Source organism: Capsicum annuum, chromosome 1, assembly GCF_002878395.1.
Source record: "Capsicum annuum cultivar UCD-10X-F1 chromosome 1, UCD10Xv1.1, whole genome shotgun sequence".
In the NCBI taxonomy this organism is placed as follows: domain Eukaryota; kingdom Viridiplantae; phylum Streptophyta; class Magnoliopsida; order Solanales; family Solanaceae; genus Capsicum; species Capsicum annuum.
In genome coordinates, this window is record NC_061111.1 from 87408097 (window position 1) to 87425381 (window position 17285).

A 17285-nucleotide genomic window follows, 5' to 3' on the forward strand; every position below is an offset into this window, starting at 1 on the left:
AGTCCGTTCTTGAGGTTAGGACATCTAAAAATAACATTTTAGGGTTTTAATCTGTGCTATGACATTCTTTGGATTTAAATTGGTAAATCATGTGTATACAGGGTGTGCCCAACAAGAAGTAACTTGTTAAGATATTTATGTGAAGCTTTAATTTTTCAGAATAACTTCATAGACTTATTTGAGGGCGAACAAGATTCTATGTGTGAGGTGGTGATCTTGGCATTTTTTGTAAGTCCAAGTGTCAATTATGACCTATATGTGTACTTATTCAATTAGATAAATCTTGTGAAATGTCCTATGTTTGATCTAAAATTATACTCTCCAGCTAATTTATATGATTAGTATTACAGGACCTGAATTTCTTGAAAATGATCGTGATTGGGTGTGACTGTCAAGCTATGGATCATTGAAAGAGTTAGGAGCAACATGGAAAGGACAAAGAGAGTGGAACAAAGTTTTTAAAGCATGGGATTAAGGACCAAAATAGGAAGAGTGCAGAATGAGCTGGAAAGTGCAGAACTTAACATAGAAGCATGCCACGGACCCTAGCTTCCACGATAAAGGTGTGGCTCATTGGTGGTTTAAAAGCTGATGGTAAATACTACAAAAGGATAATGATTTACATGATTGCTGAGAGTGCCTTAACCCTAGAATCTTCTCTCGTATTGATTACATCTTTGCCTACATTATGATTGCTACATTTTATTACTCTCTTATCTTTTTATTAGTTACCAAACTTTAAGAAACTCTTTGGTACCTTGCAACACATGATTTAAATATTGTCAAAAACTAAAATTATGTAAACTTCTAAACAAGTAGTCCTTGTGGGTTTGACATTCGTCTCTTTAGAGTCACTATATTACTTGTTCGACCACATATACTTGCATATGTGGTAGGCCACAACAGGTGTGCTCTGCATTGAACCATTACTTAGTAAAATAGTGACCTTTACTTCAGATTTTATAGTTATCTCAGACTTGAACTATGACTGGTTAAGAGAAATAAAGTATTACCGCCTATACACAATAATCAAGGTGTTGGCATAAGGTTTAATAGCCAACTTATTATGGACTTGTTCTATTTCGATTTTTATGAGTATTTTTCAGAATAGGCTTAATTTTCATAGGAAGCAGCCTATTCCGCACTTACATAAGTGAAATTTTTCAAGGGTCATCCTGTTATTTCAATACCCCACTCATATGACATACAAAATTTCATTACGAGTTCTAGACCCAACCTCCACAAATTATTACATAAAAAGTACTAACACCATAGGGAGGAACAAAATAGTAGTGCATATCACAACAAGTCATCATATGATTCATTTTTTCATTGAACCTGGTTATAGGATCTCTAGTCTCCAGGTTGGGTTTCTTTATTTATGACTTAGGATTTTTTGAGCTTTAGTTTCATCCCCCTCGATGTGCTTAATACCATTTTCATGATGAGATATTAGTCTATGAATCTGCTAAATTATCACAAAATTAACACAATTAATATTAATGGTGTACCATTGATCAATACGATCTCACGATATTGTGTTTTCTCTTTATGATTTGAATTTTATCATTATAATAATGATTTATACTCTACCATTAATAGTAGATTTATCATAATTATCCAAAGATATAGAAATTAGTTTCTCAAAATAAATTGATTGATCAATTCACTTTTCATTAAGTGAAACTAAAATAGTTCGTTCATCATCCATAATAGAATTTGCAAATAATAGTTTGTTTTTGTCATTTCTACAAACAACACCAAATTTTTTCATTTGCATCAAAAACGTTTTTAAGTGTAGCAAGATATTTTTTCTTTTGTAAAGCAAGCCTCGACTTTTATACCTACTAAATATACATGGTTTGCTTGTACCCAAGTATTTTTTCTGCATACACAATATCAAGCTAAGTGAATTAGCCACTTAATCATTTTCTTATTAGGATAGAAAACTCCTTTTCTTATTTTGTAGACACGTAATTTTGACCCTACCAAACATTAATTTATTCCATTCTCCGCACCTTTACCATGCACCATTCCCTATCCAATATTCTTCTACAACCCACCCTAAGTTGTCACGACTTGAGAGTACCCTCTAGTTGTAACACAGTGCTTTAGGTTATGAGTAACCCCAAGTTAACCCATGATCTGGTACAAGTTGTAAATACAAAAAAGGTAACAAAATACTGTGCAAAATTCATTTAAAAGTGTCTGATGATCAAAATAATATCAAGTGTAACTGAAATACATCACTGGAAAATACATCTAACTGTCTGACTGTCTGAAAGCCTCTAAACCTGATGAGTTGTTGGGAGAGGTCCCCAACTAACTTTTAATAACTTAAATGACATGAAGTAAAAGTACTAGAATAAATGACTAATAAAATAACTATTTTTTGTCTGATGAGGACTCACCAGTACTGTAACTGAGTGGCACATGAATGAACTAAGTGCGATATGGGAATTGAGCGTCCGAACCTATGTTATAAGATAACATAATATAAAAGAGACTATGCGGTCACTACTTTAAGTGTAATGGTATATGAGATAGGAAACTAGTTGAGATACATAGATACTGAGCATGAATGCATGAACATGAAAATTGAATGCAAGACCAAGTATAAACATGTACTAAAAATATATGAATAACTGAATAACTGATTACTGAACAATTGGTCAAGAAAACCTGAACTGAACATAATCTGAAATACTGAGCTGGAAACTGTGGGAGCTAACATGTAACTAACATACACTAATTTGAGTTAATCGGGATCCAACCTGTAACCCCAGTTAGAAGGTTGCTAATACCTTACCAAGGGTACCAACATTGGCTATCATGGATCTACTAAATTGATGTCCCAAAGGACTAGGGTGTCAATCCTCTACCGGCAGGTGACCCTAATTTAGGTGTCAGTCCTCAATTGGTGGGTGAACCCTTATAACCTACGTTGGCAACATAGTTCTTAAACTTAGGGACTTTTACTAAAGGTCTCAGTCCTCAACTGGCGGGTGAGCCTTCATCCTTGCGTTCACTCGGTGCTAAGTCCTACTCTCAACTAAACTGATATTGATGCTAATAAAATGCTTAACATGATAGATACTAACAAATGCTCAATGTGATAATACTTTGAATTTAATGATACAAGCATGATCTGGATGACTTATAACTTGAAATCTATAACATGCATGAATATCTAGGTATTAGGTATTCATAACCTTCAAGCACAAACTAATGCAACGGAACATGATAAGGAATAAATTGACCATGGTATAGAAAATCATGAAGAATTCTTAATATTTCAATAAGTGATCATGTTTTGGACAAGTGACATTATCAAACATATGGAAATACAATTATCATGTGGAAGCATATTTTCATGGTTCATGACCACAAAAACTAAGATAAAGTTGATAAATCTCATATTTGACTTGGAACCCATTAAAAATTAAAATAGGGTTGTACTTGTAAATTATGGAAGTTCTCGGGACTCAATGAGCGGAAGGGACCCAATGATGAAATCCCACATACCTGAGAATAAATACCTTGCTGAAATCCTTCCAGTTGATCTTGTTCTTGGAAACACTTGTTTTCTCTCGAGAAAGAAGGGAATCTCTTTAGTTTTCTAAGAGAAGTGATTTATGAAGTTATGAGATGTTAGGGTAGTTTTAATACACCCATAACTGATTTTAGGGTACCCAAACAACATGGGTTAAAAGGGGTGGAAATTACCAAAGAGCCCCTTTTAAAACATGAAGGAATTTTAGTTCCTAATCGTTATGGCTTACCCTACGATTCATCATGATTGATTACGAGTCATAGTCTGAGCCATAACCTGAGGTCCTGGGTTCTTGGGCCCTTTCTACTTTTACTATGACTTCCATTCTAATGACTCGTTACAACTAACTACGAGTCGTTAGGTAGAGTCGTAGTCTAGGACTTGATTCTTGGATCCCTTACTGGTCAGATCACGGATCTGCATAATGACTCATAATGTTAGACTACGAGTCATGTGCTGGACTTGTTACCACTAGAATGGGTTCTTGGTGGAACAATATTGTACTACGAGTCCCTCTTAATGACCCATAGCCTCTGATTATTAGTCGTGGAGTGGAGTCGTAGTCATTGGGCTGTAACAAAAGGTTTTTTTATTATAACTACACCTACTCATAACGACCCATAACGTCTAATTATGGGTTGTCACATGAGTCATAGCCACTGGCAGCTAACTGACACTTAAAGGGAAAAACTACATAACTTTTCGCCATAATATCATATCAAGGCGAGACTTGCAGCATTGGAAAGACAACTTAGTGGCCTCTCTTTTGAGGGGTTAGAGCTTGAAAATTTGGGGTATTAAAATATCTTTCCTTGGGATCATTCATCCCCAAGTGAAATTGTCTGAGCTTTGGTACTAGGAAAAATTGAGATCATGCACCCTACACTTATGAGCTGAATCATGATTAAATATATGGATTTGAAATATGAAGCTTTGACTGAACTAATGCATGCTATGACATGAGGATGGTTGGATAACTGAGATAGAAAATGAGAGAATTAATTAATTAAGGAAACCATTACCTCAAGTTGAATTATGATTTAAAGAGAAAAAATAGGGGTACTTGGCCCGCATTTCAGCTTCTGCTTCCCAAGTAGCTCCCTCCTTTGACTGATTTCTCCACAAAACTTTCACTAAAGCAACTTTTTAATTACTCAACCTATGAATATGATGGTCAAGGATCTCAATTGGGACTTCTTCATAAGAGAGTCTATATTCCATGCCCACAGTCTCTAAAGGAATGACTAAGCTGGATCACCTATACATTTCTTTAGCAAAGAGACATGGAATACTGGATGTACTGATGCTAACTCTGTAGACAACTTTAACTCATAGGCTACCTGCCCAAAATAACTCAAAATCCTATATGGGCCAACATAGTAAGGACTGATCTTTCCTTTCTTACCGAATCTTTTCACCCCTTTCATAGGAAAAAATTTCAAATACACAAGTCACCAATATCAAACTCAAGGTGCCTTTTCCTCACATCTGTATAGGATTTTTGTCGACTCTGTGTACTCTTAAGCCTTTGTCGAATCAACTAAACTTTATCCATCACCTCATATACTGAGTTTGACCCTATCAAAGAAACTTCGCCAATCTCAAACCAAAAAATAGGAGGCCTATACCTCATACTATAAAGAGTCTTAAACAGAGCCATTTAAATAATAGAGTGATAGTTGTTATTATAGAAAAACTCAATCAAAGGAAAGTGATAATCCTAACTACCCTTGAAATCGATAGCACAAGGCCTCAATATGTCCTCTAAGGTATAAATGGTCCTCTCTTCCTAACTATCTAGATGGGGTTAAAAATTTGTGCTGAGATGAACTTGGGTACTAAGACCATTCTGAAAAGCTTTCCAAAAATAAAGGTTAATTGAGTACTTCTATCTAAAATGATGGTCAATGGGACTCCATGCAACTTTACTGACTCCCTGAGATAGAGTCTAGCATAATCCTCGGTAGAATATGAAGTATGAACTAGTAAAGAATAGGCTGAATTGGTCATTTTATCCATAATGACCCAAATAGAATCATGTTGACGATGCGTACGAGGTAGTTCTGTAAAAAAGTCCATAGTTACCACTTTCCACTTCTAAGTAGGGATGCAGAATTCCTGAAGCATACTACTAGGCCTTTAGTGCTCAACCTTAACCTGCTAACAATTTTAACACTCATTCACGCATTCTGCAATATCCTTCTTCATACTATTCCACTAATAGACTTCTAGCAAATCATGGTACATCTTACTGGCTCCTGGGTGAATAGAATACCATGAACCATGTACCTACGCTAACATTCACTGCCTCAAATCATCTACATTTTGAAAACATAAACTTCCCTTTCAGTGAAGTAAACCATCTCCTATAAGACACCGCAAAATTCTCTCATAGTTTGAGTCGTAGAGCCTGTTCAATGAACTGTTAATCCATCCCTAAAAATATTGAGAAGTGTATTCCCAAGGGAGAAGTATTTTTAACCATGTAGATAATTGAATAAGCTTTTTGTCGATACCAAATTTGCCCAAATCTGATACTCAGGCGAAGAGTTAGATCCATTTTAGTGGGATAGTATGTCACCTGGCACTTTAGTGCATCGTAGAGCCAGCCAAAATGGCAATCATAAAAATCCAATGAGCCTCCATGATTATGGTTTGTCGTTCCAAGGCTTAATTTCAGATGTCAATTTGCAGTGCACCAATGCAATTCCACAGCATCGTAGTGCCCTTCCAGTTCGCAACCAGGGAGGCAACGTGATTTCCACCGCATTGCGCCACTAACCAGTTTCCCGATTGTCCAATTTCCAGTGAGATGGTGCAATTATGACGCGTCGTGCCAATATGTAAAATCAGGATTTTTTAGTTTAATTCCAAGGGTGAAAATGGTATTTTCCCAACCCTTATTTATACTCCTTAACATGGGATTTGGCCTCATTTTCACCCAAAATATCATTGTTTTATCTCAATTCTCTTTAATATCAAGAGCTAGAGTTTATACAAAATCAAAAACCTTCCTTCTTCTTTAAGATAAATCAAGAATCTCTCCAAGGGCTTTCAAGAAAGAGTTTATCTAAGGTATGTAAATGTTGATTCTTGGGCTCCTTTCATCCAAGAAGCTCAAGAGCCCTTTTCTAAATTTCAAAGCTTTTATGTTCATGAGTTTTCATGATTCATGTGAGTTGAAATTGATGTTCATGCTATAATTAAGCTGTGATTCATGTTTTTTACAAGGTTTTCAAGCTTTGACCCTAGTATGTGATATCTATGTGATGTTCATGATAAACCCTCTTCAAGTTGCTTGTTAAGTGATATGTTTTTGTCAATTAAGTGAAGAAAATTATTGAATAAGAAAAGCATTCTACCCATATGTTATATGAAATGCTTATGTGAAAGAATTAGAGCCATTATAGCATGTTGACTAGAAATCCCCAATTGTGTGCAAGCCCATGCATGCCAAATGTTTGTTGAAAAGCCTTAGTGAATGAATTGTGGAATGATAGCATGAAATTCCCCAATTATGTGCTCTTTGATATATGCTAAGACTTTAATACATGCTAAGTGTTTGATGAATGAATTGTAACATGATAGCATGAAGTTTCCCAGTTATGTGTTATCCGGTACATGCCAAGACTTAAATATGTGTGAAGTGCTTGATGCAAGGCCTTGTTGGATGGAGTATGATCCAATAACATATCCCTCTATGTTATTACATGTTTAGGATTCCTAAATTCTTGAAGTGATGCCTTAGTAATTGTGATGGAGAATGATTGTCTATGGTCTTGATTTTTGAAGAATGGTTATGTTTTACTTTTATGTTATCGAGTCCTGGGGGTATTTATACCAAACAATTTAGCTACTGTCTAGAGCCTGTGTCAGTTTTCATGATAATTCCAGTCGAGCCATGATTCTCAGAACTCAGCGAGTTATAGAACTCTGTATTCTCAGACAGATATAGAACTTAAGAAATCTCAGTAATCTCTGTAATCGCTGTAATCTCAGTATTGCTAGTAATCTAGCCTTAGTTTTGTACTCAGCTCAGATCTAGTAGTATTTAAGTGTTTAGTTTAGTCCTTATTAATATTCGAGTAATCTATCTCGAGCTTAGTATCATTCAGTCAGTTAACGAGATTCAGTAATATTTCATCAGATACGGAACCAAGTGAATTCAACTTAACTCAGTCAGATCAATCGAGAAACATGATCAGTATTAGATTCAGTTTAGTTTGTGTTTAGTTAAAAATCAGTTCAAAGTCTTTCAGTTGGGAGTAGGAGCTAGCACCAAGCGAGGGCAGGGATGGCAGCTCCCTATTAGAGAGGCAGAGTCGTTAGGAGCAATCCCTGAACTCCAGAACTGCATAGCGAGCTCATGATGCAGGAGTCATCAATCAGGAAATGTTGGTCACCCATCAGATAGTCTTGACTATTATATTGCCTTAGGCTTGACTTCCTGTGAGGGTCACCCGTCAGATAGGCTTGACTAGAGAGATCTTTACCCGTGGCATAGTATTGACACCCTTCCAGCTGGGGTTACAGGTTGGACCCTACTAGTTGAGATTCGGTTTCAGTTAAGTGACTAATTCCCACAGTTACAATTTTGGTATTAATCTTTAAAAATTAGGACTATAAGATATAGTCATCTATCTCGGTGAGGAACTCAGATAGTTCCATTGATTCATGGACCACCCATCAGATAGGTTTGGTCCCATATAAAGTTATTCAGTATCAGATCTAGAGATCACCCGTCATATAGGCTTGATATCAGTCTCATATTAAGTTGAGTAATCTTATGATCATATCCCGAGATCACCCGTCAAATAGGCTTGATCTCAGTCTTATATTCTGTTGAATAATCTCATTATCAGATCCTGAGATCACCCATTAGATAGGCTTGATCTCAGTTTTATATTCATATTTTGTTGACTATTCTTGTTATCAGATCTAGAGATCACCCATCAGATAGGCTTGATCTCAGTCTCATATTCAATTGAGTAATCTCATTATCAGATCCTAAGATCACCTGTCAGATAGGCTTGATCTCATTCTCATACTCAGTTGAGTATTCTAGTTATCAAATCTAGAGATCACCCGTCAGATAGGCTTGATCTCAGTCTCATATTCAGTTGAGTAATCTCATTATCAGATCCTGAGATCACCCATTAGATAGGCTTGATCTCAGTCTCAGATTTAGTTGAGTATTATTATTATCAGATCTAGAGATCACCCATCAGATAGGCTTGATCTCAGTCCCAGATTCAGTTGAGTATTCTTGTTATTATATCTAAAGATCACCCGTCAGATAGGCTTGATCTCAGTCTCAGATTTAGTTGAGTATTCTTGATATCAAATCCTGAGATCACTCGCTAGATAAGACTGATCTCACCTCAATACTTATTTATCAGTATCAGATGATTCTGTTGTTCAGTATATTAGTATTTATTGTGAGTTCAGATGTCAGTAATGCAGTACCCGAGTTTCAGTACTCAGAGTTATGATGATTGTGATTATGGTTTGTGCATTCATGCATGTATTCTCATTCAGTACTCTCATGATTATTCAGTTGAGTGATTATTCATGCACAAGCCCTTGCATATTTAACCTTACCTCATTTGCATACTCGGTACATTCCCACTCTGATGCATTTATGCTATGGTATTTTATTTGACACCATAGGTTCAGAGGCATGAGATCCAGATTACCCTTAGTAGTTCAGTCCCACTCAGCAGCAGTAGACATAGCAGTGAGTCCTCTTCATTCAAGGATGATTGTTTTATCATTTTTGTATCAAATTTTGATTATTTTCAGTAGACAGAGTTAGTTGGGGACATGTACCATCAACTCCATAGTTCAGATAGTTTAAAGGCTTTTCGGACAAATGTATCAGTGTTCAATTTTCAATTTTGAGTATTTTTAGATGATTTGAACCTTATGGCCAGTTTTCGCATTTATTATCTATATTATGCAGTGTTCAGGTATACATATCAGTAGAGGCTTGGCTTGTCGTCCTTCAGGATCATAAGCACCGTGTGACATTTCGGTTCCAAACAAATTGGATTATTATATCTCCCCTTTGGGAGAAAACCTTAACCCTTTGATCTCAAATTGCCTCTTTCAGCTTAACCAAAATAGGATCTCTATCTTGTTTCTTTTTTACATAGGAAACCAAGGAAGATTTTGGACCATTCTGAACCCATACATAACCTTCGGCCGAATCAACCAACCGAACACCTAATATATTAAGCTGATGAACCTCTCAAACTAACTCTTCCTTATTACCTTCCATATGAGAAACACTCCCCATAGATAATATACTAAGGGCATCGGCCAAAACATTAGCCTTACTCGGGTGATGCAACACACTTATATCATAATTTTTTAGCAATTTTATCCACCTTTTCTAACGAAGATTTTGGTCTTTCTAAGTGAACACATACTATAAACTCTTGTGATTATTAGACATGTCAACATAAACCCCATAAAGGTAATGCCTCCAAATCTTTAAGGCAAGAATAGTTGTTGCCAACTAAAGATCATGAGCGGAGTAGTTCTTCTCATGAGGTTTGAGTTGTCTAGATGTATACACTATAACCTTGTCCTATTCCATCAACACACAATCAAGACTAACTCTAGAAGTATCACAGTATACTACAAAACCATCTAAGCCCTCTGGTAGGGTCAAAACTAGAGCAGAAGTAAGTCGAGCCTTCAAATACTAAAATCTCTTCTCACAGTAATTGGACCACTAAAATTTGACTTTCTCTTAAGTAAATCTGGATATGGGAGAAGCAATAGAGGAAAATCCTTCAACAAACCATCTGTAGTAACTAGCTAAGCCCAAGAAACTCTTGATGTCTGATGGAGAGATGCGTCTAGGCTAGTTTTATACTACTTTGATCTTTTGAGGATAAACTCAAATTCCATCATTGAAAATGATATGGCCAAGGAAAGCTACTAATTTTAACTAGAATTCATATTTACTGAGCATATCGAATAACTGGTGATTCGTAAAGGTCAATAAAACAATCCTTAAATAGTCTACGTGTTCATTTCACTATGAGAATAGACGAGGATGTCATCTATGAAGACTATGATATACATGTCTAGGTACTGCTTGAACACTTTTTTCATCAAGTTCATAAAAGCCGCAAGAGCATTCGTTAGTCCAAAATACATAACTATAAATTCAAAGTGACCATACCAAGTTCTAAAGGCTATCTTTAGAATGTCACTTTCTCTAACGCTGAGCTGATAATAGCCAAATCTGAGATTTATCTTAGAGAAATAATAGGCACCCTGAATTTGGTCAAACAAGTCATCAGTCTTAGGGAGAGGATGCTTATTCTTGATTTTGACTTTATTCAACTAATGGTAGTTGATGCACATTCTGATAGAATTTTCTTTCTTGCGCATGAAGAAAATTGCGGTACCCCACGAGAAAACCCTAAGCCTGATGAATCCCTTATCTAAAAGATCTTTTAATAGTTCTTTCAATTACTTAAGCTTGCCTAGAGTCATTCTGTATGGTGGAATTAAAATAGCTTGGGTATCTAGGAGGAGATCTATTCCAAAGTTGATTTCCCTCCCAGGATACGTTCGAAAACTCATTAACTATCGAATCAGATTTACGACTTGGAATCTCAAATTTTGAGTCCTTGACTCTGACAAGTTGATAGATGCCACCCTTAGAGACCATCTTCCTTGCCTTAAGGTAGGAGACGAATTGACCTCTAGGCACTGAGGTACTACCCTTTAATTTAATGAATGGCTCTTTAGGAAACTAGAACTAAACTATTCTGTTTCTATAATAAATTGAGGCATAACAAGAGTGGAGCTAATCCATGCCAAGGATAACACGAAAGTTGGTCATTTCTAACTCTATAAGATCGATTGGGGTAAATTTTTAGGATACTGTAACCGGGCAATTTCTGTACACCCATCTGGCTATAATGGAACTACCTATGGGAGTGAACACTTAGAAAGGTTCAACAAGAATTTCAAGATTAACACAAAAGTCTATTGCTATATAAGGAGTTACGAAGGAAAGTGTGGCTCTACGATCTAATAATGCATATACACGTATGTGAAAAACTTGTAACGTATCAGTAACCACATCAGGAGAACCTTCGTAATCCTGTCATGTTTGAAGGGCATAAAGTCGATTCTGACGCTGTCCACTAGTGGCAATAGAGGTAGCACCTTGTAGAATTGTCTGAGCTGCTGGAACTGAAGAGAAATTAGTCTGACCCTATTGATGAAGATCTTTATCCATTTGGGCAACCACTGGGCAATCCCTGATTCTGTGTCCTGGCTTGCCACACCCAAAACATATATCACTGTCAGCCATGTGCTCACCCTTGTGATTCTTACCACATCTCCTGCAAACTGGGTTGGTGCAACCACTATTCATGCTACCTTAGAATTTGGAGCCTGGTGCTCTATCCCTATTATCTTTTCTGAACTTAGTCACTGGAGCATTAGCAGAAGATTGGGCTAGAGTTGAGGATTTATGGTGGAACTAAGGATGATTACCACCTTCTAACCTCAATTGATAGAAGTTAAAACTACTAATTCTAGCCCTCTTATTCTCTATTTTCCTTTCTTGAGATTCTCCTCCTCAATCTGCTGGGCATGAAATGTCAATATAGAAATGTAATAAACATAGTTGTCCTACAGTCTTGACAATATCTTCTGAAATGGCAAATACAAACTTACTTATCTTGGCCTTAGAATCAGGCACTATTGTTGGAACATATCTTGCTAACTGGGTGAACATGACTGAATAATCCTTCACACTCATGTTACCTTGATTTAAATCAATGAAATCTTGCACCTTGACCTTCCTCAATTCGAGTGGGAAGAACTTATCTAACATAGTAGTAGCAAACTCATCCCACTTCACAGGCCCTGCATCGACTCCTCTATCTTTCTTTCACTGCTTAACTTAGGTGTGATCCACCCCATGGAATTTGTAAGCAGCTAAATTAGTACTCTTACTCAGGGTAACACCCATAATATCAGTCACGTTCTACACACAATCCAAAAACTTATGTAGATCTTTCTTAGACTTGGATTCAAAGAATACTGCGGGATTCATCCAAGTGATCCTAGATTCTAGTTGTTATTATGCTCACCACAGGATTGGATGGGGCAATGGTATGCTGATTGTTCTGATCAGCCACAAATTGGGCTAAGGTAGTGAAATCAGCCTTAAATTCAGTGTAAAAGACCTGCTCATTCAAAGGGTCTTCGAGAATAGGTGGTAGTGCAAGCTGGTCCCTATTTCTCTATCCATTAGCCCTTCTGGGAGGCATTTTTTGTAAATAGTAGAGAATCAGATAGGATAATAAGTTTAACAAAGCTTATGCTCTATTGTATGATATGAATACTGAAAGAAGGGAGACTTTTCTATGTTTTATAGCCTCTCTCCCATAAGTGTGGCACGCTTCAGACCCATGAACAAGACTGACACGACCCAAACTAGGGCCTAATCATCTCGGGTGCCTCAAGCCTAACCGAGATTGGAGACCACCCTTAATACCCAACCATAACCACCCTATACCTAATGTTGGATGCATTCCAAATATATATATATAACATAACAAAATAGAACAATCATAAATCAAACAAAATTAGCCATGTGATCCCCAACACCAATACCAATGCCAAGGCTGACACCAATACCGACACTGCCCATACAAACCCAAAGTAGTCCTACAAAGGTTTTATCAAAAAGTAAAACAATACACGGTCGGGATATGCCCCCGACCATAGCCAAAATTGAAGTCTAAGAAATAACAAAAGTATATAGAAAGTTCATAACATTAAATGGATCCTTTCAAAGTATGGAAGCTCACCAATTCAATCCAATAAAAGCTGTCCCCAAATCTAATCACTAAGAAGGAGGAGGAGTAGGGCTGATTCCTGCATCGTGTGGGGATACAGTGCCCGAAGATGGGTTAGCGGGTGAATGCTAGCATGCACTCAAGATAAGGATAAAAGAATGTAAATATTAAAATTAAGTAAATAACCATATGCAAGAATATCCATACATATACATATATATATATATATATATAATCCATGTCGAGAAAGTGAACGGGGTTTAGCATACCTTTAAAACCATTAACCAGGGTATGCGTAGCTTAAACATCCTAGAACCACCCACGGGCTATATGGGTCCGGAGTTACCCCCTGAATAGGCCCGAGTGCGGGTAGCCACATAAACCTGAGATATCATAGGGGTAGGGGATTCCTATGTACCCTTCGCCCTCCATGATACATATATACAAGTATAACTTAGGTGATTTCCATGCACCCCACAAATATATGGCCGCCATTACCAATCCTTGTGTTGGCAAACATGAGTTTCCAGCATTCGTCCATTGAACTTACACCTTTATGGTTAGCTATCATAACCCGCCATTATTGCCCAATTAAAACCATTAGAACACAACAAAACCAAAAATTCCATATATTATTAACCAAGGCTATAAGAAGTGGTTTGTTATACTGACTATAACTTGCATAAAATGTCGTTAACCAATCACTTAGGGTATTCTCATGTACCTTGTAGACTCCGTTATAAAAGTTACTTAGGGATTACCGTGTACCCCACAAGGTTTTAAATCAAATCCATGGCCACCAAGGCCTTACAATTTATCCCTTAAAACCATCTAACCAATTTAGATTCCATTACCATATTATACCATGCAAAGTTTTCAATGAAAGTCCAACTATGTAGTAAAAGCATTCTCATAGGCATTTTAACAAACATGTTGAGGGCATATAGTTTCCAAAACAAAAACCAAGTGCCAATTGACCATTCCTATGCAACCACATGTACAAACCACCATTATGATATGAAAATCATAACTAAGAATATGGGAAAACATAAATCAACCATTAATAACCAAAACCCCCAACATATAATTCAAAAACTAATAATACCCATAATTAAATCATGAAAACCATTCATTAAAACATGAATTTAGTTGAACTATCAATGAGGGAGGAGTAACATGCCTTAGATACCAAAAAGATGGAGAGAAATCACCCTTGAAAGCCCCAATTGATATACTTGATGAAAACCCTAAGTGTTCTTGACCTTGAGGATTTGGGAGTATTTGAGAGTCTATTTGATATGTTTTTAATAGCAAATAATGCCCTAAGGAAGTTATAAGATATGGGTTTTAACTTGGTCAAGAGGGGAAATATCTAGAATACCATCAGCATAAAAGTAGAAAAAAGTGTGCAAAAGGGTACGCTCTTCCCTTAACTCGCATACACCACATACGAGTGGTACCCACTACTTATACCCTAGATAGAATGGTGGACATCACACACTGTCCACCATACAACTCCCCTTGTCAAAATCGTACCCATAGCATACAAGTAGTACCCCTCAACTATAACCAAGACAGAATTAAAAGTGGTTGACGCTGTCCAACCTACAAGTTGGATCTTACCACTCGTACCATCTCCATATGACTCATATGGAGTTTAGTAGTATCGAGGATAGTTACTAACCAAAACCATAATGAGTAACATACGACCAATACCCCCAAGTCGTACCCTATCATTCGACAAGTACCCCCAATCGTATGATATCCATAAGTTCATACTCAAGAAATTTTCAAAGGATCAAAACCTAGGATGTTTCAAAGACTAATTAACACGGCTTTCAGCCACCCTAGGACACTTTAAACCTTGTGTTTTGATACTAAGTTTGTCATAACCCGAGCTTTTCCCTAGTCATAACACGGTGCTTAAGGTCAGGACTAACCCTAAGATAATCCATGATCTGACACAAGCTGTAAATACAAACAAAAGAAGGTAATAATAACTAATTTGTTCTTGAGGAAGAAGGAAATCACTTTATTTTGCTAAGAGAAGTGATTTCTAAAGTTATGAGGTGTTAGGGTAGTTTTAATACACAAATAACTGATGTTGGGGTTCCCAAATAATATGGTTTGGGGTTAAAAGAGGAGATATTACCAAAGATCCCCTCTTAAAACCTGCAGGAATTCTGGGTTCCCAGTCGTTACGACTTACCCTACAACTCATCACGACTAGTTTCGAGTCATAGTCTAAGTCATAACCTGAGATCCTGGGATCTTGGGTCCTTTCATGACTTCTATTCTAACGACTCATTATAGTTGATTATGATTCTTTAGGTAGAGTCATAGTCTAGGACTTAATTCTAGGATCCCTTACTACTCAGGTCATGAGTCCATACAATAACTCATAATGTTTGACTATGAGTTGTGTACTGGACTTGTTACCACTTAATGGGTTCTTGGTGGAACAGTGTTGTGACTATGATTCCCTTCTAACAACTCATAGCCTCTCATTATGAGTTGTGGAGTAGAGTCATAGTCATTAGGTTGAAATTGAAGGTTCTTTTTATTTTGACTATGACTACTCATAATGACTTGTAACATCTGATTATGGGTTTTCACATGAGTCGTATCCACTAACAGTTGACTGATACTTAAAGGAAAAAATTACAAACTTTTCGCCATGGTATCAGATCGAGGCGAGACTTACGGCGTTGGAAAGACAACTTAGTAGCCTATCTTTTGAGGGATTTAGAGCTTGAAAATTTGGGATATTACATAACTACCCTACCCCACGTGTTTCCTTCGACCCTACTTTTTTATATATTTTTTATCCTCATCAAATAATAAAAAACAAATAACCATATAGAGACCTTACCTCCTACCCTATCCCATGCCCATACTCTTTAATCACATATTTCCCAATAATAATGACCATAAAAAACAAATAGATTCAACAACAATACACCCTCTATTCACTTGACACCTGCACACCACCTTACTTTTCACATAGTATACCTTACAATACATATACATATACACAACACATACCTACAGACCTTCAAACGGGACTGACTATTGGAACATATATACAAACACACAAGAAACATAAAAGAGGGTAGATAAAATGGGAGAAAAAACAAAAAGAGTACAACTAGAAAAAAAAGAGGAAAAGAGAAACATGAGTGAGACAAAAAATAGATAAGAGAAAGAAAAAATAGATGAGGGAGAGAAGTGAATAGGAAAAGGGAAAAAATAGCTTTGTGTAGCTCTTTCTGGGAAAATATTTCACCAGAATCATCACTCAATCACAAAAGCTGGCCACCATCTCCCAAAATTTAATCAAAATCAAAGACCAACACATAAAAACTACCAAAAAACCAACTTGTACCCCATCCTAAAACCCATCAAAATCCAACCTAATTCCAAACATATCTATTTTCCATCAACTCCGTCGGAGAACCACCGAAAACCAGCCAAAAAATCAACCCAAATACCCAAAATCCTCTTCCATCAGAAAACCATCTAAGGGCTCTATTTTCTCAACGAAACCATAAATCAATGATAAAAAATCACATAATTTGTCCATTCATTCAAGGGTTTTCTACTAATTTTAAGTGTGTTTGGGGTTGCGATTCTCAATACTAAGTTGGTTTGATCATTGTTGAGGATTTCCTTTTGAGGATTTCGAGATTAGACTTCTCTAACTCACTATTATAAAAAATTAGTTCTGATTTATTTGAGGTCCAATTCTTAACTCTATCCCTTAATTTCATGTTATCTTAACATGGTTGATGATATGATTTTTGATATGTTTTGATAGTGTGTTTGAGAAGTTTTAATTGTCGTGGCTTTTATTGTTTGAGTTCATATTAAAATTGATTAATTATGTGATTGAA